The sequence below is a fragment of the Piliocolobus tephrosceles genome, chromosome 2 (genome assembly GCF_002776525.5).
Source record: "Piliocolobus tephrosceles isolate RC106 chromosome 2, ASM277652v3, whole genome shotgun sequence".
NCBI classification, from domain to species: Eukaryota; Metazoa; Chordata; class Mammalia; order Primates; family Cercopithecidae; genus Piliocolobus; species Piliocolobus tephrosceles.
The window spans coordinates 154743709-154764370 of record NC_045435.1 but is presented as its reverse complement, the minus strand read 5'-3'; the positions used below and the strand labels follow the sequence as shown (position 1 = coordinate 154764370).

The following is a 20662-nucleotide window of genomic DNA, read 5'->3' as shown; positions in this document are numbered from 1 at the left end:
ATCTGCCCACCTTGCCCTCCCAAAGTGCTGGGATTACAGGCGGGAGCCACCAGGCCCAGCCCCTAATTTTTTTTTTTTTAATTAGCATGGAAAATCCATAGCAAAATTTAAAGCTGCAGGTGCCATGTTAAGACCAAGGTCTTGCAAAATGTGTATCCTTACAGGATGTGCAGGTATCTTTGTAAAATTCATGGAAAGAGAAAGAGAAAACAAGGTGCACAGGCTCCAGAGAGGCGGCGACCCCTGCTGCTCAGCCTTGTGCTTTCCCAGGTGCTTCCAATACTCACCCTTAATGATGGTGGTTCTTACAGTGGCTGTCCCGGCAGGCCTGCCTCTGACTTCCTGGTGCACCATCATCTGCTGCTGCCTTCAGCAGCTGCCATATTTTATTCCTCCCCCTCCATTTCTTACTTGAGTTGAGTTCAGGTGAGGTTGCTAGATTTACCAAATAAAAATACCGGAAGCCCAGTTAAATTTGAATTTCAGATAAACATTGAGGAATTTTTATAGCATAAGTATGTTCCATGCAATACTAGGACATAGTTATACTAAAAATAATTTGTTATTTATCGGAAATTCAAATTTAAGTAGGTGTTTTGTGTTTTATCTGGTAAGCTTATTTAAGGAAAAGGAATTACTATTTTCAGTTGCCTGACTCAGGAGGGGCATTTTCTTTTAGAAAGGAACACATTTTGCCGTATAAATAAGGACAGGCTTATCTGGTACACCTGTGCTATCTATTAAGCTAGTCACTAGCCACCTATCGAGGACCTAAAATGGGACTAGTCTGAATTGTGTAAATACTGAGTTTTGAAGAATTTGTGTGAAAGAGACTATAAGATGTTTCAGTGTTTTTTAACAAATAGGTTATATGCTGAAATGATTTTGAAGGTACTGGGTTAAAAAGTATTATCAACTCTCTTTTCTGGCTGGAACCAGGGAGGGTGTCGAAGAGAAGAAGAAGGTTCCTGCTATGCCAGAATCCCTTAAGAAAAAGTGAAGGAATTTCGCAGAGCTGATGATCAAGCACCTGAGAAATAAGTTTGCCCAAAAGATGCTTCAAAAGGCAAGGAGGAAGCTTATCTATGAAAAAGCAAAGCACTATCACAAGGAATATAGGCAGATGTACAGAACTGAAATTCGAATGGTGAGGATGGCAAGAAGAGCTGGCAACTTCTGTGTACCTGCAGAACCCAAATTGGCGTTTGTCTTCAGGATGAGAGGTTATCAACTGGGTGAGCCCAAAGGTCTGAAAGGTGTTGCAACTTCTTTGCCTTCGTCAAATCTTCAATAGAAACTGTGAAGCTCAGCAGGGATTCAATAACATGCTGAGGTTTGTAGAACAATATATTGCATGGGCATACCCAAATCAGAAGCCAGTAAATAAATTAATCTACAAATGTGGCTATAGCAAAATCAATAAGAAGCGACTTGCTCTGACAGATAATACTTTGATTGCTCTATCTCTTGGTTAATATGGCATCATCTACATAGAGGATCTGATTCATGAGATCTATACTGTTGGAAGAAATAACTTCCTGTGGACCTTCAAATTATCCTCTCAACAAGGTGGAATGAAGAAAAAGACCACCAATTTTGTAGAAGGTAGAGTTGCTGACAACAGGGAAGACCAGATCAATAGGCTTATTAGAAGAATAAACATGCCTACCACGATTATTTTTTCCAATCTGGCCCATTAATAAACAGTACCTGCTCTCAAATTGAAAAAAACACAAAACCAAAAAGTATTATTAAGATTAATGTAGTCTGTTTCTTTTTCCTCTTTGACTGTGGCTACTAGGAAATTTAAGATGGCATAGGTAGCTTGCATTCACAGTCCACATTCCATGGCCACTGGACAGTGCTGGCCTGGAGCCGGAGCCAAGTCAGGGAGATATAATGACCATCAGGCCAGGAGCAAAGTGCCAACCTTTCCAGAAAGTGTGAGATTCTCCTCATTATAAGCTTGTGGCTTAAATGGCTGGGGGTGTACAGATTCCTTGAATGTAGTTTTTATTCACATAGTTTTCATTTTCTGTCCTCACAAAAACTTGGTGATGTTTGAATGATTGTAGAACAAATGGGATTGTGGTTTATGTTTCCTATTACGCGTATTTGGCAGTTGAATTACGACATTAGATTGGGACATGGTGAGAGGGGGCAGGATACGGGATAGGAGGAGGGGAGCAAGTTACAAAAGGCCCTAGTTCCAGGAAGCTGGGCTGAGTTGTTCTGTTTAACTCCTTCTTCCTTTTATTCCTATGGTTTTATGATTGCAAATTGGCAGTGGCAGGGCAGCTCTGACTATATTTGCTAGAAGCAGATGTCCACATTAATTTAGATGTTTAGGGATTGAAAATCATAGAGGGTGGCACTAGGAAATATAGAAAATGCCAATGAAAATTTTTGTCACGCAAATTAAATCTTTGCAAGTCCCCTGACTTCTGAAAACTATTTACAGAACTGGATTCTGAAAGTGGGACATCTTTTTATAACATAAAATATCTGGGGATTTCAAGGTTTAGATCTAGGACTTTTAAGTCCTGGGTTTGATCTGCCAACCCCTCTCTCTTCCCTCCCTCCATTACTTAACCTTTTCCCCCTGAAGTTCCTGGAAAGCAAAGAAACTTTTATGAAAGCAAAGGAAATAAAAATTTAAGATCTTCTAGAGGCCAAGAGCTTGGTCAATGGTAAAATAACCTGATCTTTACCAAGCTCCATTTAAAATGTTTATTCTAACCATGTCAAATTGAAGAATCGGTTCTCAGCTGTAGGATCCACCATCTGTTGATTTCCATTTTTTCTTCCTGATCTCACCACCCACTGCCTGGGATGCCACATTGCCCTTCACAGATGCTTTGCCAGCTGATTCTAAGATGTGACATCCAAGATCTCAAGCCAGAAAAGGAGTTGCTGCCACATCTTGTATGAACTAGCAATCAAGTGGCTATTTCATCCAGCCCATTAGCCCTCCACCCACCCCCTTGGTCTTTCACTTGGCATTACTTTCAGTATCTTGAGGATTATTGTAGCACCATGTAACACATGGCCTTTCAGTGAGAAGAGTGTTGATGGCATTGCCTGGCAGAAGGAAGTAGAGAGCAGAGGCTTAGGGGCTGTGTGCCAGATGGCATTTTGGGAGAAGGAGAACATCTCACTTCTTTGAAGGCTTGAGATTTCAGGTCCAAAGGAGACTGAGTGTGTAGGAGGAGTGGTAGCTACTGACCAGGAAGTTGTTGCTTGCTGCACTCCCCTCCTGATAGGGGATCTATGCCATCTACACCCCTCTCCTGGAGAGGGGTCTGAGGCAATTGTATCTGGTTTGGGGTTCTACCAAGTGAAGCTGGAGATTTGTAAAAGCTTGTCATCCATTGATCATTGGTCCTTGTACTATATCAATGTGGAGATGGAGACGTAGTGCAATTTGCTAGATTTAGGTGCCAAAACAAAAAAATCAGAAGTCTCAGGCTCATCTCAACAGATTATAATGCTAAGTGTCAAGTATTAGACTATGACTTCATTCTCCTTATTTACTGCCTAATTATAGTCATGTTATGCACCATTGTGTTTGTACTATTTTGAGATTCAGCTATAAGGCAGTGCAGTTTATCAGAGCAAATCAAAGCAGGTGAGAGGAAGGACAGGGTTTGGGTGTAGCCTAGTGTGTTTGATGGTGGTGAGGGATAGTCAGCAAGACAGAAAAGGAACAGGACCCAAGGGCACTGCAATCTCTCATCCTGGTTGAGGCATGAGATGGTAGAATGCCCCAACAGGTACAGCAATGATGGGAAATACAGGCAGATAGTTTCAGCTAGGGCTGGAATGATCTAAAGACTTGTTCACTCACATATCTTGTTGGACCTTAGTTGGGGCTGTTGGCCTGAATACCTACATGGAGACTGGTGATAGTGGGACATCAGCCTCAGGTGTTCAGCTTTTCCATGTGGCAGCTTGGACTTCCTCATAGCATGGTGGCTGGGATCCAAGAGCGAGGATCCCAGGAGAAGGAGGTAGAAGCTGCACGTCCTTTTCAGACCTAGTCTCAGAAGTCACACAGCATTACTTTTGTCATAGCCTGTTGGTGTAGAAGTCCTGAGCCGCTGGCCTGAATTAAATGGAGGAAACATTCAATGAGAAAAACATTGAAGAAATTGGGGTCATATGTTAAAACACAATCTGTCTTATGATCACTATTGTTTACTTTCCTCCCACATGCAAAGTATATTCACTTCACTAAAGACTCTAGAAAAATCTTATTCCATTACTAAATCAGGCTCAGACTCAAGATCTACGTACAATTGAGGCTCCTGCAGCGTGGTTCCTCAAGTCCATCTTCTTGAGTACCATCCTTCTCAGTCTGAAAACCTGTAAATTAAAGAGACTGATGATCTGTCCTACGGTGGTGGAACAGGAATAGGATAACTGCAGTAGATACTCCCATTCAGAAAGTGAGAAAATAGGAGGCACACAGCAGCCACTAGTTCACAGCAATTCTGAAATCCCCAAGGCACATGTGGCTAATTCCTTTATTAGGGCTTAGTTTGCTATTATACTTACTATCTGAGAATGATCTCCCATGGCTCTAGTCTCTGCCCTCTAAGCTCTGAGTTACTCTTCCTTGTCCTTGAGAAATGGACTCAGGTAATTCTAGGAGATTTGAGAAGAGAGGAAGCTAGTACCTGGCTCACTTGTTCATAGGGAGCAGAGCTCTGAACCTTGGGTTTGGTTCTGGAGCAGGGATCTGGCAGTCCCTGGACATAGAGACTGGTGATAATGAAACATATGGACCTGGTTCCTATAGTGGGGAGTAGACAGACATTAATGTCTCAGGCCCCTTACACAAAATGAGGGACTGGGCTTAGGTATTCTTTAGCTCAGGTAGGGTAGAGGACCCAGATAAATAAGGGAGTTTCCCTGTAAGGAAAAGATTAAAGCTATTTCAGTCCATGGAAGCTTGGTCAAATTGACAAAAGATATGCATAGTTTTTTTTTTTTTTCTCAAGCCAAATTCACTTCCTAGAAGTAAATCAGGGCCCTTTGAGAGCTGAATTGCTTTCAGCAACATTAATATAGTACATTAACTTGCTGTTCCTAGGTGATATAATCAAGGAGTTTTAAATTGAGGTAGTTTTCCTTCAGAGCTGCTAGAATATTTTAATTATTTCCTTATGGTATGTATTTCGCTTACTTCCAAATGGGATTGAGACAGTATACATCTAAAAAGATTATCAAAATAAAAATAAAGGATCAGAAACTATATAAATAAGTGTGCTAAGACTTAGAATTAATTTAGTAACAATGATTGAATATTAAATGTACTCTAAGCTTCATTCCAGAACATACTTTCATACAGCTGTGTCTATGTTTGGTATGTCTTTGAACATGCATAAGAGTCTAAGTATTTGCTTCTGGAAATACTTACTTCCAACTTCTTTGAAGGTAAAGCAACTCATTCATTTAGAATGGAATGTTTGAAGTTGGAGGAGTCTTGAGAGATCATCAACTCCAGCTTCTTCTCTCTGCAGCTGAAGGCTGGAGGATCCAGAGAGATTCAGGGGCTTGCCCAAAGGTCAGACTGATTGATCAGAGTTGATGTTGACTTCATAGCCCAATGTTCTTTCCTGTATGCCATAAAGGAGCAATTCTTTTTTTTTTTTTAAGGTGGAGTTTCACTCTTGTTGCCCAGGCTGGAGTGCAATGGTGCAATCTCGGCTCACTGCAACCTCCGCCTCCCGGGTTCAAGCAATTCTCTTGCCTTAGCCTCCCAAGTAGCTGGGACTACAGGCATGCGCCATCACGCCCAGCTAATTTTGTATTTTTACTAGAGATTGGGTTTCTCCATATTGGCCAGGCTGATCTTGAACTCCTGACCTCAGGTGATCCACCCACTTCGGCCTCCCAAAGTGCTGGTATTACAGGTGTGAGCCACTGCGCCCAGCCCATATAGGAGCAATTCTTAGAGCTGACATTTTCAGAGTCACTGCTAATTAATAATTTAATGAGAAAGGAAAAAACTATATATTTGTAATAAAAAATTATGATTTGATACACACAGATCTGATTTTAGATATGAAGTGGCTCTAAACACACATGAACCAGCAGGCTCATGGCTGGACAGTGGTGAATACAGGTGGACAGAAGGAGTAGAATAGAGACAGGGTTAAGGGTGAAATTGTGAGGAGAGATCCCTGAGGGAGGCCAGAAGTTGTCCTCCTGGTCCCTGCACACAGTGAGGCTCCAGAGAAGGTGAGAAGTCAAGTCTGGATGCCACTACTCTCCTCTTCAGCCATTTAATGAAGTGAAAGCCATTACAAGTAAGATTTGGTCAAATCAAAGAATTTCAGTCTTGTATGTTATTTTTTGACTTACTTCCAAGGAATTATAATTCAATCAGAGAAGAAGAACCATATAAGTGATATAAAAGATTTATTATAGGGATGAGATCTGACACAATTGTGGGAACTTGGTGAGAGTATAGGTAAGTCTGTTGCTCCTGTGTCTAGTGCTGGGCTTGAAGTCAGCAAGGCCAGAAGTCTGGAAAGGAAGATCAATATGAAGTGGGGGAGAGAAAGGATGAATTGGAACCCACATCAGTCTCTCAATGCTTCCAAACCTCCAACTCCAACAATGTTGGGATTTGCAGAATGGTTGGCTCATTTCACCCTAAAGCTGCTTACAAACTTGGCCCAGGATTCAGAGAAGCTAAAGAGAAGATCTAGTAGGAAGTGGAGGAACTATGGGCCTGCAGCTGCCCTGATGGACAAAGTGAGCCACAAGATCAGTGACTATGGGCAGACTGCAACAGCACCTGCTTCTACACCTCCATCTCATTGTAAACATGCTGCTGCCTCACTTCCACTTTCACATCTGCACATTTTCTTGTGGGCAACTCTGATAGACAACCATGCAGAGAAGGGAATTCTGGGAGATGTATTTCCAGCTTAGCTAAGTTGATTTCATACAAGCCACTGCATCCATGAATTTAATTATTCTCCTTATTCTCCAAATAATCTTATATTCAGTGCACTAGCCAAAGGGTTGGTAAGCTTGCTATTTTTTTTTTTTTTAATTCTTAGGAAAGTTTAGAGAGGGAGAGTATATCAGAAAAAAAAAAAAGACATTTCATTAAACAAATTAGCAGAAGCGTTCATAGAGGGACACACTGATCTCACTGATATGGTGGTCACACAGTAACTTTTAAGGAACAAACCTTTCTCATAAAACAAGGCACATCTCTACCCAAAATGGTAACCACTGGACTAGAACAAATTAATCTGAGCAGCTTGAATGCACCTTGTAAAAGGGTTTTTGTTTCATTTAGAAAATAACTTGAACCCTGGGAAAATCTGGGTCAACTTGAGAGAGAGAGAAAGAAAGAAGAAGGGGAAGAGAGAAGAGAGAGATAATTAGTTTGAGAGTGAATTTTAGAGTAAAACATAATACATTTTATGACCTCCAGGCTATAATAGAGCAGACAGTCTCCCCTGAAGGCTTTTGAGAGGTAAACTGCAAAGCATTGACTAAATATATCATTTGGCCAATTTTTCTATGACAATTTAGTTTGGTGCCCTTTGACTGGGATATTCTTTTTTTTTTTTTCCTTTAAAAAAAATAAAATAAAACTAACATGTACCTCTCACCTGGCTGAAGGCATAACAAAAACTTGAAAGACTTCCCTAGACCACAGTGCCAACGGAGTGGGAAATCTGGGCACAAAGCCTAAATCCAGATGCTACTTCTCCAAGACCAGAAAATAGACTAATATTATTAGCTGCATTTTGTTTTGGTGGTAAGTGAATAATGAAAAGGGCTAAAGGACACCACGACTATCAGGGAAATAAAGAATGCCAGGTGGTGGGATGCCCTGTTGCGGGCAGAGAGAGGCATTTGAGTTTGCGATCGAGTTGAAGGAAGAGTTTGTCTTGGTCTGTGGATCAGGCACCATCTGTTCACTAAGTTAGAGGTTGCAGAGTAGCTTATCCTCAAGTGAGATAACATGTGCCTGTGCTTGCTATTTCCACAATAGGCATGCAGTTACTTTCTTGAGATGGTTTACTTCATACACAAATTCTTTCTAATGTTAGGCCATAGGCTTTTTTTTTTTTTTTAATGTGGTAAAACATTATATAGCATTAAATGTACCATATTAGGCATTTTAAGTGTATAGTTCAATAGCATTAAGTACATTCACATCATTGTGCAACACAATTCTAGAAGCTTTTATCTTGCAAAACTGAAACTCTATACCAACTAAACACTAATTTTTGCCTCCCCAACCACCTAGCCCTTTGGCAACCACATTTCTACTTTCTCTTTCTATGGTTTTTACTGCTTAAGATACTTCATATGGTTAGACTCCTTCTGCAACTGGCTTATTTCACTTGGCATAACTCGAGGTTCATCCATGATGAGGCATGGGACAGAATTTCCTTATTTTTAAAGGCTGAGTAATATTCCACATTTTCTTTACTCATTAATCTGTTGATGAACGTTTGGGTGACTTTCACCTCTTGGCTCTGTGAATAATACTGCAATGAACATAGATCTGCAACTGTCTTTTGAGATCCTGCTTTGAATTCTTTTGGATAATACCTAGAAGTAGAATTGTTGGATCATATGATAATTTTATTTCTAAGTTTTTAAGAAACCTCTATGTTATCTTCCATAATAATTACACATTCTCACCAACAGTATACAAGAGTTTCAATTTCTCCACATCCTCAACAACCCTTGTTATTTTGTTCTTTTGATAGTGGTTATCGTAACAGGTGTGAGGCAATGTCTCATTGTGGTTTTGATTTGCATTTACTTATAATTAGGGATGTTGAGCATCTTTTCATAGGACATAGGCATTTATAAGAGCAAATATTTTGTGCAAACTAATATGGGGAAAAATTAAGATAGTAAGGTTGAGGGTGAATCTTGTGGCCGTGGTAAGAACATATTTTCTTTTTAATGTAGGATTGTATTTGAAACCTCTCACACAGTTTAATCATTTTGTTCTGCCATTATTTGGCCATCTTTGTACTTTCTGACTTGGTCCTCCATGAGAAAGTAACATTTGAATTTGTGAGCCATTAATTGTCAGGATTAGAACAAATTTAGTAGATCTTCTAATTGGCAACATCTGCATTTTACAGATGAGTAAACTTTGGATTAAAAAGTGAAAAAAATTCAATTGAGGAGCAACATCTTGATTTAAGGAGAAAACCCTTCTGATTACTGAAAATTTTAATTTTTTCCTGGCTTCATTGAGGTATAATTGGCTAATAAAATTGTGTATATTTAAGATATAAAATGTTATAATTTTATATACATATACATTGTGCAATGATTATTACAATCAAGTTAGTTAACACTTCCATTACCTTACATAGTTACCATTTTTAAAAATTGTGAGAACCTTTAAGATTTACTTTCTAGGCAAATTTCAAGTATATAATACAGCATTTATTATTACTTATAGACACAATGCTGTACATTAGATCCAAAGAACTTATTCATGCTATAATGGAAAGTTTTTAACTATTTGACCAATATCACCCTATTTCTCTCACCACTAAGCACCCAGCAACCACTATGCTACTCCACATCTATAAGTTCGACTGTTTTTAGATTCCTCATGTAAGTGAGATCATAGTATTTCTCTTTCTCTGTCCAACTTTTTCACTTAGCATGATGCACTCAAGTTGCATCCATGTTACCACAAATGGCAAGATTTCCTTCTTTTTAATAGCTGAATAATATTCCATTGTGTTTATGTGTGTGTATATAAATATGTGTATATATAAGTATATAAGTATATACACATATATAAGCATATATGTGTATATATAAGTATATATGTATATGTATATATACATATGTATACATATATACATATAAGTATATATATGTATGTGTATATATATTATATATATACACACACACATACTTTCTTTATGCATTCATCTGTTGCTGGACACTTAGGTTGTTTCCATATCTTTGCTATTGTGAATAATGCTTCAATAAACATGAGGGTGCAGATATCTCTTTGAGATACTGATTTCATTTCCTGTGGATATGAAACCTGAGGTTTTCTTCATGTCCTCGCTAACACTTGTTATTTCTTGTCTTTTTGCTAATAGTCACCCTAACAGGTGTGAAGTGATATTTCATTTGATTTGCATTTCTATGATGATTGATGATGTTGAGAACTTTTTTATGTAATTGATGACTGTTTGTATGCCATCTTTGAGAAAATGTCTATTTATGCCCTTTGCCCACTTTTTAATTGAACTATTTGTTTTTTTTTCTATTGAATTGTATGAGTTCTTACATATTTTGGATATTAACCCCTTGTCAGATACGTGGTTTGGAAATATTTTATCCCATTCTGTAAGTTGCCTTTTCATTTTTTAATTGTCTCTTTTGCTGTGCAGAAGCTTTGAAAAACTTAAATTCTAGTTTCCATTATTAAATAGTTTTATGGAATCTAGAAATATTAGGAGGTTTCAGTTTCTAAAACTCTGTGGTTGAACATATTTTGAATAATTGCCACAATTTTTCTGAGATCTCTGCGCGATGTTTTGTTTTGTAATCCCTTCCTTTTTTGTGGCTCTGATGAAAATCTTTGAGTGCTAGGCTTTGGAATCAGACCAGATTGTTTGACTTATATACCTTATAATGAAAACAAACATTAACTTTTACTTTTGCTTATGTTTTGAGAGCACTGAGAGCAAATTCATATATGTGGCCTCACGATGGCATGTCCGGAGCCATAAGGCCCGGAGTTAGCCGACCTCTGTTGCTTGATCTCCGCAAAGCGGAGACAAAATGGCATATTTCCGGGTTCTTCATTATAACCTGTTCCCGGGCGCGCCTAAAACCTTTCCCGCGGGCGCCTAAACGTTTCCCGCGCGCGCCCAAACCTTTCCCGCGCGCGCCCAAACCTTTCCCGCGTGCGCCCAAACCTTTCCCGCGCGCGCCCAAACCTTTCCCGCGGGCGCCGACCTTTTCGCGCCCAGAAAGATATGCAGCCTATGGCGCAGGTGCGATCCCGCTCCCGGGAAAAATTACAAACCCACGGCGCATGCGCAATTGTAATTTGAGAAGACTGGCCCCCGTCACCGCCTTGGCCCAACCTCTCCCCCTGCCAGACTATATAAGGCATCGCACCACCATTATTAAAGGAGACTTGATCAGGCTATTTGTCTTGTCTCCATTTCTCATGTTTTCTTGTCTCCTCCATTCCCACTCCCCCTTCCAGGGCCCGTTCGACTGTCCCGCGGGTCGGGACACCTGGCGCCTGAACAGGGACCTGGATACGGGGAAAAAGTGAGGAAGAAGGCACTAAAGTCGGCCGAAAGTGAAAGTGGAAGAAAAACTCCTCCGGACATCACGGGAACCTGCCGCGTTGGAACCAGAGGTAAGTAATAGTGTCTGATTATGGGACAAGAATTAAGCCAGCATCAGATTTTTGTAGAGCAATTAAAAGAGGCTTTAAAAGCACGAGGAGTAAAGGTTAAAAGTAATGATTTGTTTAAATTTTTTGATTTTGTAAAGGATACCTGCCCTTGGTTTCCACAAGAGGGAACCATTGACATAAAGAGGTGGCGTAGAGTGGGAGACTGTTTTCAAGATTATTATAGTACTTTTGGACCAGAGAAGGTCCCGGTGACAGCCTTTTCCTATTGGAACTTAATTAGAGATATAATAGATAAAAAGGAAAGAGAAAAAGATCCTGAGGTAATGGCAGTGGTTACTCAGACTGAGGAAATATTAAGAGGCAGCTCCCAAACCGACCTCGAAAAACCCACACCTAGTAAAGAAATAGACTTGATATCACTACAGAGCGACGAAGAGGAGGCTGGGGCCCCCTCAATAACAAATATGGAAACATCAAATAAGGAAAAGGCCAGAAAATACCCAGTTTTACCTACAACTAATGAAAACAAAAGTAAAAATAACCTTAACCATTCAGAAGTAGACTGGGATAATTTGGAGGAAGGGGCAGCAAAATATCATAGTTCTGACTGGCCACAAACTTACTTATCCTCCTCCCTATAATAAGGCTTCTGCCCCCGCAGTTATGGCAGTAATAGACCCAAAAGAGGAGTTTAGAGAAAAGATTGCACAACTTGAAGAGCAAATAAAGCTCGAAGAACTGCATCAGTCTTTAATCACTAGATTGCAGAAATTAAGGACAGGAAGAGATAGTATAATTTAGAATTTGGAGATTTAATAACCAGGGCTACCCAGAAAAAGTGACTTGATAACATGGTACCAATAAGTAAGGGATGCTCTCTCGGTTTGCTTTTGCCACTTTCAAGATTTTAACTTCTCAGGTTATTAATCAAAATTATTGTATAAGTTAGCCAATAGAATTTTTAGGTTAAAACAACAGATGGGGGGTTTGTGGAGTGTTTAATGTCATGGGCATTTTTAGTAGCATAGACCCTTTGTTCTGCATTTGAATGTTTTGTATATTTTTGTTTCACAGTTAATCTTCCCTCCCCAAGTTTGCTATTCAAATCAACTGCCTGAATGACATTTCTAGTAGTCTGATGTATTTTTTTTGAGGAATAGTTTGTGATTCCAATGCAGGTGTCTTCATTACCATTACCTCTACACTGCAGAGGAGGCAAAACTCCTTTATTAGAATTACTGCACATGTGTATGGGGAAAATAGTTTTGAAAGACTAGAATGATATAAGTGAGCAAAAGTTGGTCAGCTTGGCTATGGAGTGGTGGCAATAATCTCTAAACATTCCTAAAGACCATGAGCTGAACCTAAACTCCCTTGGAATCTGAACAAAGGAATATAAAATTGCCATTTGAAAACGACCAGCTAGTCTGGACCTCAGAGATAGATCAGCCAGTGGCCCAAAGCCATTTCAAGTACAGAAATTGTATTGAGACTACAACTAAATAAATTTGAACATTAAGTATAATTTTACCACTTTTCCTCTTTATAAGCATATTTGTAAACTCAAAACTGCACAGAAGTGACTCTACTTTCTCAAGTTTGATACTGAGTTGACTGTTCACTTATCCCTCACCCTTCCCCTTCCCTTTCCTAAGGCAATAGTGCACAACTTAGGTTATTTTTGCTTCCGAATTTGAATGAAAAACTTAATGTTCTTTATACCTTTGTATGTATGATCTACTTTTGTAACAGACCATGGTTGTGTCCAAGGTAAAACCACAGTGATATTTTTGGATGCTTTGTCTGCAATCTTGACTTGTTTTTGCAGTATCATTATTCAGACTTCAACTTGTGAATCTTTTACTTTTAAACATCTTGATAATTTGTTGTTGAGAGCTGTTCATTCTAAAATGTAATGAAATTCAGTCTAGTTCTGCTGATAAAGATCATCAGTTTTGAAAGGTCACTGATTTTCCTCTTCCCTCTTAGTTTTTTGCCCAATATATGGAGAAGAGTAATGGTCAATCTTAACATTTTGTTTTAATTGTTTAATAAAGCTGCTGGGCAGTGGTGCAGCATTCCTACCTAATGTCATAAAAGCAAAATACTTACATAGCTTTCTTAAAATATAGGAATGACATTACATTTTTAGGAAGAAACAAAAGGGCAATACAGTTCATCCCCTTACTTGCAGGATTAGGCATAACTACTGCCATAGCAACTGGGGCTACAGGCCTAGGGGTTTCTGTTACTCAATACACCAAATTGTCTTGCCAATTGATCTCAGATATGCAGGCCATCTCAAGTACTAGACAAGATCTACAAGATCAAGTAGATTCTCTGGCAGAAGTAGTGCTCCAAAATAGAAGAGGCCTAGACTTATTAACTGCAGAACAGGGAGGCATCTGCTTAGCTTTACAGGAAAAGTGCTGTTTCTATGCCAACAAGTCCGGAATCGTCAGAGATAAGATCAAGCTTCTACAAGAAGACCTAGAAAGACGACGAAAAGAGATGGCCGATAACCTGTTTTGGACTGGGTTCCATGGACTCCTTCCCTATCTTGTGCCATTCCTGGGCCCCCTGCTTTGCCTATTGCTCTTACTCTCTGTAGGACCTTTGGTCTTCAATAAGCTCATGACATTCCTTAAGCAACAAGTCGAGGCTATCCAAGCGAAGCCTATACAGGTCCATTATCATCGCCTAGAACAAGAAGATCGCGGTGGTTCATACTCACACCCATTATGACCACCTTCCCTATGTGCTGAACTGGACAGCCAATGACGGGTAAGAGAGCATCATCTCTCACTAACTTAAGACAGGAGGGCCTTCATAAGCTACTGCCTAATCCCATGAGGGGTACCAGTGATGAGATGTATTACTCCAAGGGACAATCTTCTAGCCACAATTATATATAAAAAAAAGGGGGACCTGTCTGGAGCCATAAGGCCCGGAGTTAGCCGGCCTCTGTTGCTTGATCTCCGCAAAGCGGAGACAAAATGGCACATTTCCGGGTTCTTCATTATAACCTGTTCCCCCGCCGCGCCTAAAACCTTTCCCGCACGCGCCCAAACCTTTCCCGCGCGCGCCCAAACCTTTCCCGCGCGCGCCGACCTTTTCGCGCCCAGAAAGATATGCAGCCTATGGCGCAGGTGCGATCCCGCGCCCGGGAAAATTACAAACCCACGGCGCATGCGCAATTGTAATTTGAGAAGACCCGGCCCCCGTCACCGCCCTGGCCCAACCTCTCCCCCTGCCAGCCTATATAAGGCATCGTACCACCATTATTAAAGGAGACTTGATCAGGCTATTTGTCTTGTCTCCATTTCTCGTGTTTTCTTGTCTCCTCCATTCCCACTCCCCCTTCCAGGGCCGTTCGACTGTCCCGCGGGTCGGGACAATGGCAGAGGGTTAGGAATATAAGAGCAGATCAGTTCGGCTCCTGTCCTGTGGCAGGTGCTGTTTTGGGCCTCATGGGGTTTATACCATCTCAACAAATATGGACAGGATACTCAAAACTAGTGCAGCCTGACTATTCTTCCCAAGTATTCTGTGTGTATTAGTCAGGGTTCTCTAGAGAAAAAGAACCAAATACGTACGTGTGTGCGCATACACACACACAAATATATATATATACACACACACATACACACATATATACACACATGTATATGTATATAGGTATATGCTTGCACACACACATACACATGTATACATATAGAAAGACATTTATTATGAGGAATTAGCTCATATGATTATAGAGGCTAAGAAAGCCCAAGATCTCTAGTTAGCAAGCTGGAGACCCAGGATTGCTGATGGTATAGTTTCAGGCTGAAAGTCAGCAGGTTGGAGAGTCAAGAAGAACTGATGTTTCATTTTGAGTCCAGAGGCTGGAAAAGACTGATGTCCCAGCTCAAAGCAGGCAGGCCAGAGGAGTCCCCTCTCACTCAGCATTTTTGCTGTATTTGGATCTCAACTTGATTGGAGGAAACCCACCTACGTTAGGGAGGGCAATCTGCATTACTCAGTCTGCTCATTCAAATGTTAATCTCATCCAGAAACACCTTCTCAGACACCCAGAATAACATTTAACCAAATATCTGAGCACCCTGTGGCCCAGTCAGGTTAAAATATTAAATTAATAAGTAACTATGGTTACCACTGAGGGTTTCCAGGATGACTTTGGGGACATATGGACAAGTTGGCTAGCTGTGTGACCTTGGGCAAGTTATTTAACTTCACTGTGCCTCAGTTTTCTCATTTGTAAGGTAAAGATGATAATATTTCCTCCCTCATTGGATTGTCTTGAGGATTAAATGAATTAGTATTAGTAAAGTGTTGAGAAGCATTCATGGCAAGTTGTAAATGGAACATGTTAAATATGATTTTAACATACTTTAATAGTTTTATCTATTTATTTTGATGTACAGTAAAAAGAAATACAACTAGCATGATTTCAAGGATATTTTTGGCCAGGATGAGGCTAAGTAAAAAAGCAGTAAGTTGACTGCAAGACACACAATAAGTAAATACTACTATAGGAGGTATATGGAAATGATAGAAACTGTGACGATGGAAAAAGTAAGTGATAATGTTTAGAAAATACCCAATTTTCTGAGGAATTTCCTGGAACTGAAAGCTTTCCTGGGATGTAGAACATTTAGTACTAAAACTGGGTAAGTCCCCAGTAAACCAGGATGGTTGGTCAACCTGTATACAACTACAGCCTGATATTTATCCCACAAGCATTTTTTGAACACTTGTATTGTTTCAGGCAGTGGAAGCTTCCAAAGGACCCCCACCTCTAATGGGCTCTAAGTAGAGTGGATCCCAGTCCATATCCTGCCACTGACATGCTTGTGATTTTAAGTAAGGCTCTTTGGCTTCTCTTAATCTGTGTTTCTTAGTGTACAAGAAGAAGTGGATGAAATAATGATCTCTAAAACCCTTCCAGCACTGGAGTTCTTTGATATGAAGCACACAGTACGTCTGCTACTGTTAAAATCTCAACTCCCTGATCGCCAGCATGAGGAAAGAACAATGAGCAAAACATGCATTGTGATTCTTAGCATTCAGTTCCAGCCTAAGGCAGGGGAGCCTCTTCTATGCTCCCAACCAACCAAAACTCTGACACAAAATGATCATCCCAAATGTAGGATCCCTTGGAAATGCCTGAATAATGTAAGTGGCCTAGGAAATTGGCAGAAGAAAGACTCAAACATGTAAGATTTACATAAGAAGCACCTGCACAATTTATTAGGGTGAGAGGAGATATTTATGAGGTCAGGAAATACAGGTTGCTGTAATTGTGGTTGTGTTTACAAGTTGAAAATGCATCTTTGGTGGTAGGACCAGGATAAATTATTTACTTGGTTGATTGAGAGACTCTCATCTAGAGTCTTGTTTCTCTTCATCAAATAACCTTTCAAAGTTGACAATGTTCCACATTTCAGGCAAGTTATGTTACACAAGAGTGTAACTCACTGACCATCTGTTTTTGTGTGACTAAAATCATCTTACAGTTGTGGCTTAGAAAAGCTATCTCACACAAATCGTTATTTATGCATATTTTTTTCCAGAGTCAATTTAATGCAACAAATATCTGGAGTGCCAGTTATGAGCTCAATTCTGTGAAGTCATGAAGAGGAATAAGAATCTCAGTTGCTAGGAGCCTTGGCTAAGAGAAACTCGACAGGAATCCAGTCATCTACATTATAGTGCTGTTGCCATTTGTGGAGAATCTGATTATTTTTACTTGGAACTGAGGTTTGCCTTCTGTGAGATATGGTGGATAGGAATAAGGCTCTGGGTTCTGGCCAGTCTAAGAAGAGTTTCTTGGCTCCTGAAAACTTAGTTCTCAGGAGTCCTGTCTTTTTTCATAATAAACCTCTTCTAAAGCTTGTAATGCCCAGACTTCCTTCAGACAACATTCTAATTATAGCTCCCCTGAGTCACTGGAGGTTTTTAGAATCAGAATGTTGAGAGACAGAGAGAGAGAGAGAGATAGACTATAAAAGCAAGCTTACCAGTGTGGGGGTATAGCTCAGGGGTAGAGCATTTGACTGCAGATCAAGAGGTCCCTGGTTCAAATCCAGGTGCCCCCTATGCATCTGTGTTTTTGTTTCAGAAGAACACGGATTGACTTTGACTTCTTATCTTCTATGGCTCATGGCTGATTGAATAATAACTAATGTCCCTTGCTTGCATTCTTAGTACATGCCAGTCTAGGCCCTTTACATTGGTTCTCCTCTATTTCTGACCACAGTTTTACAAGATAGATGTTTGTATTTCCGTTTTACATGAGGAGGCTGAGAGTTGGACATACTTAGTAATTAACTCAAGGTCAAAAAGCTATAAAGGGCAGATTCAGGATTTGAACCCAGAGCACACATTCTCCCTGACTTAAGTATACTACACATACTGCTCTCCTAATGTTAAAATCTTTGTGACAAAATCCTACTAGGCAATGTTCCCACAGTCCTGTAATTACCCATAGAGTTTCAGAACCTGCTGGCTACAAGGAAAATCAAGGACTTAGTGACTGTGCCCACACTTTGCATTGCCCTGGGGAAAGCAAAGGAATAGAGTTTTATCCATAGAACATTTTAGGGGAGGTGAACAAGAACTGGTCTGAAGTTTAAGGAACTGCACTTTTTCCTCTTTAAATCTTAAGGATTTCTATTACCTTCCATCCCCTGTTCATTTCCTACAGCCAAGTACCCCCACATTGGGTAACTTCACTCAGGACCCAGGCATGGAGCCAGAAGTCAGGTGTAACTCCCACCCACAATACAGGCAATGCTGTGTTTTTAGATCAGTCTGAACAACATACACTGGGCACCTACTGTGTACCAGAACCATGCAAAGTGTGAACCCAGAGGTGAATAAGACATTAGCCCCTCCCCTCATTCAGGATGTAGGCATATAGAATAAGAAAATAGAGTGTATGAGCTGTACCTCGCTGTGATAGGTGCAGTAACACAGAAGAGGCAGTGATTACATCTGTCCAGAGGAGGGGAGGTGAAAGTAAGCATCTGGAGGAGCTGACGGATGGAAGGTGGAATGGAGGTGGAGTTGTGGAGAAGGGTGGTTGCAATTCCAGGCAGAGGAAACAGCGCGGCAGAGCTGGAGCCAGGTAGATACAGATGGAGGCAGCTGGAGCACAAAATGTGACATGGGGAGTGTCAAAAGATAACACTGAAGCAGAGGAGACAGGTAAAAATCAGAAGAGAAGAACTGCATGCTGTGCTAAGAGACTTGAAGTTTATTGTGAAGGCGTTTAAAGGGCAGTGATCTAGATGGACTTACTTTTCCAACAGGCTGCTCTGGAAGCAGTACAGAGTGGATGTGGGGGTGGAGGCCGGGAGGATATTTAGGAGGTGGTGGCACTGACAGTGTAGGGGTGGAGATGGATTTGAGCAATGTCAAAGATAAAATCAATAGCACCTAGTGATTCACTGGAATTGGGGAGGAGAGAGTGGGAGGAGCCTAGAATTGCCTTAAGTGTTTTGGTCTAGGTGACTGAGTACAGGGTGGTGGCATCTCCAACCAAGACTGGAAGGAGACTGCTCAGCTGGTTAAGCAGGTGGGCTTTTCACACAGTCTGAGCCTATGCTGGAATCCTGGCCCCATCACCTGCTAGCTGTGTGACCTAGGGCTAGATATTCCAATCAATCTGTGCCTCAGTTTCCATCCTGTATACTACTACTAATGCGGATTTTATAGGATTTTTGTAACAATTACATGGGAGGTTGTCGGTAGAACTTTTGGTACCATGCCTGGCATATTGAAAATGCCCAACATATGTGAGCTGTTATTATTACAACAAAGCAAAATAGATGGAGAGGCAGGTTTGGACAAGAAGATGATAAGCTTAGGTTTGGGTATACTGGGTTTGAAATCTGAGGCTCCGGTTGGGCATCAGATTGGGCAGATGCTGGGAATGGGTGTCTAGGGCCCTCAGACAGCTTGTGAGCTGGAGCTCTGGCTGCTGTTTGTTCCCTGGCTCCATGGCAGCTGACAGACCTCATCAGGGAAAATTTGTTGCACTGACAAAAATTTCCTTGACCTTTTGCTCAATCTTGGAGACGCGTGAGATTGAGTTCTCAGATTGGAACTCAAAGGAATAGGAATCAGAGGTGTTCAAAATTGAATTTTGGGCTTTGGAACATCCAGGTACTTTGTTTTTCTCTTTGGTGGTTTTTGTTGTTGTTGTTGTTTGTTTGTTTTTGTTTTTTGTTCTTTTTTTTTTTTTTTTTTACTCTGGAGTGAGATAGTTGGTCCTGGATGAGGTCTTTATTGAAAATTTGATGAAAATATGCACAATATACAATATGTGCAAATACATAATACTTGCCTATAATTTCAGAATTGAACATGAACATCTGAAGTCCATTTGTGGATACCCACTTTAGATCCCTTCCATGTCCAATACTTGTTGGTAGCCCCTAATGCTTAAAACATTCATTGATGTATCCAGAGACCTATGGGCAACTGGTGGTGTATTTTTTAAAGCTGGAATATTAGACTGAGAATACAGCATTGAACTTCAGGTGCTGGGAAGAGAATGAGTATACATGCTCTGGGAAAAACAAGAGATGGTACAGCTAGGAGGAAATTGAGGATGAGTTTAAATTCAAAAGGAATCTTAGACACCAGAAGTATTTGTGAGGTGTTTTGCAGGTCATAAAAATGGAATGAATGTTTATTTGAAGCCTATTGGTGTCAAGGGGGTGTAGCTCAGTGGTAGAGCATTTGACTGCAGATCAAGAGGTCCCTGGTTCAAATCCAGGTACCCCCTATGGCATACTTTTGCTCCTCTTGGCAGCTTCATTAAAAGTCCTGGACTAGGGTAAGGCAAGCAAGGTGCATAAGGCTCAAAATTTAAGCAGATGCTTACTCTCAGGTTCATATAAGTGCCTTGGCTCATTAGTTCCCTTACAGCAGAGCTACCATCTCACATAAACTCACCCTGCCTCTAATACACACACACAAACCCAGTCCTAAACCATGACACATACACACACACGTGTGCTTTCTTACATGTGTTTTTATCTCTTTTTTCCTGTATATTTAATCTTATTAACCAGGTACTTTTTCTCTCCCTTTCTTCAAGTTTTTTTTATTTATTTTAGGTTTTATGGAAGAGTTTATAAATTCTGTAAATTTTAGATTTACAGAAGAATTGTTAAGATAGCAATAGAGAGGTTTTGTATACCCTTTACCTACCTTGCAACGTGTTAACATGTTACATAATCA

General features: G+C 40.4%; 2 non-coding genes across 2 annotated transcripts; both read left to right on the top strand.

Moving 5' to 3' along the window:
* The first annotated feature begins 17436 nt into the window (after window positions 1-17436).
* On the top strand, window positions 17437-17508 carry TRNAC-GCA. The gene has a single exon. It is a non-coding gene; the product is annotated as a tRNA-Cys (tRNA).
* Window positions 17509-20132: 2624 nt separating this feature from the next.
* Window positions 20133-20204, top strand: TRNAC-GCA. The gene has a single exon. It is a non-coding gene; the product is annotated as a tRNA-Cys (tRNA).
* The last annotated feature ends 458 nt before the right edge of the window (window positions 20205-20662 follow it).